Raw genomic sequence first — 1,997 nt, forward strand, 5'->3', positions numbered from 1 at the left:
CACAGATCTAAACTAAGCTACTTTCTACTACGACTCCCTTGTAAACTATAACTTTTTTCTCTCCAAAATGATCCTCACAGCAATTAACCACTAAGAATATATGCAGTGTATTATTTGTTGAAACTGTACTTCCGATTTGATTTGAAACTGTCTCATTGCTATCTGTTTATCAATAAAATTTTGAAAAAAAAATGATCCTCATCTCATGTGAAAATAGTTGCCAGCAGGGTAACTAAAAATCTAGCTTTGTGGCCAAAAGTAAAAACGAAAGGAAAAATAGCAATTAGTTGGTTAACTGATAAAAGCAGAGAATCCAAATCCCTTCACTGTGCTGTTAGGCCTTCTTCCTCTGGTTCCTTCTGTCTCTTCTTCAGCCCATCCTCCTAGTAGGTTTGAATAGGCCATCTGAACCTATTCACTTCGTTAGAGCTCCCCACAGTGCTACTCTTTTTCCCATTCATAGATCTCAACAGACATTTGTTATCTGCAGGCTCAAAGCCCTCTACAGAACCCTTCTTTGAGATGGATCTAGTTCAACTATCATATTTTTTCAGGGTGATGAACATGCTGCCCAAAGTCCAGCCCTTCTGGAAGAGTCTGGTCAGCTCGGTTGGGAACTGCTCACTCTCCACCAGCACCATCCTGACCGATTTTGTATTCTTAAAAAAAAAAAAATCATGAGGACTATCTCTCTCAGCAGATAAATGGACAGTGGCCCTTTGGAATGGGTTGGGGGAGGAATCGGCAGAGAACTACTATACAGTTGTCCTGTGTCCCAAACCTAGAACAGCCTAGACTAGTAGGCTGCGCTACCAGCTACTCATTGTTCATTAACTTAAGTGAGACTTCTCACCCTGAGGTAAACACACACCCCTTGAGATGAATACTCACATGACTTTGAAAACCATGCTGGAGTAAGGTAGCGCAGACCCTAGGGCACCCAGCAAGTCCCCACTGAGTGTCTCAACTCACAATTCTTGAGATGTGGTGTGACTGGAGTGCATGGTTGGTTAATAGAGGGACCAAGATTCCAGTTCACAAACACCAGAGGAGGAAAAAAAAAATCTACCTGTGATTTTAGGAATAAGAAATTCCCAGTATCCATACAGGACCAATAAGGTTTCTAAAATGAGGGCCTGGACATATGCACTTTTATAAGCTTCCTGTAACACACCCCACCCCCACCCCATGGTGAGTGCCTATAGTCCTAAATTGAAGGAGTGCTGTGAGAGACTACTGGGCTTGTGTAAACACAACACAGCACAAGCTTTATTGTGCCTGAGTGAAGGCAGACAGAGGGGGAAAAGGCTGTCTGTGGTCCGGAGAAAATCAGAGCCTTTTATGGGACTTGGATGAGAGAGATCAAGTGAGGGGCTCAGGCAAGGGATCTCAGGTGATGAGGTCTAGGTGAACATCCAGGGTCCAAGTGTGGGGAGCAGCTGAGCTGGAGATCAACCACACATTCAGGGCTAGAGCAAGACCAACCCCGAGAATAAAAAGCACCAGAGACCGCCATGTGAGCAAGTTGTTGGGACCAGAGCAAAGCTGGTCCAGCAGATTCTGGGCTTGGTGTTCCTCCCTGTTTACCACAGTACAGAGACCTCTGAGAATGTTACACTTTCAATGTTCTCAGCAAAACACTGACACCTTGCACTGTTGGCCCTGTTGCACGCTTACCCCCTTTTTATTTTGTATAAATAAAATTTTAGACTTAAATCACGTTGACAGGAGTCTGAAAAGACAGGGCCTAAAAAAAAAAATCTCACAAGATTCTCCTGCCTCAGCCTCCAGAGTGCTGGGATTACAGGCACACACCAGATAAGGCCTGAATAAGAGGAGATGATTATAAGCAGTAGTCCTGCTAAGGGGAGGAGCCATAAAGCCCATCTGGAGGACTTACAAGAGGGGCTGCAGAATTAGGAGATCATCTATATATTATATGAAGGGGGAGATGTATGAGTAGAAGGAGACTGAGTTCAATCCCCGGTTCTGAAAAA

The sequence above is a fragment of the Octodon degus genome, unplaced genomic scaffold (assembly GCF_000260255.1).
Source record: "Octodon degus isolate 3935 unplaced genomic scaffold, OctDeg1.0 scaffold00011, whole genome shotgun sequence".
NCBI lineage: Eukaryota > Metazoa > Chordata > Mammalia > Rodentia > Octodontidae > Octodon > Octodon degus.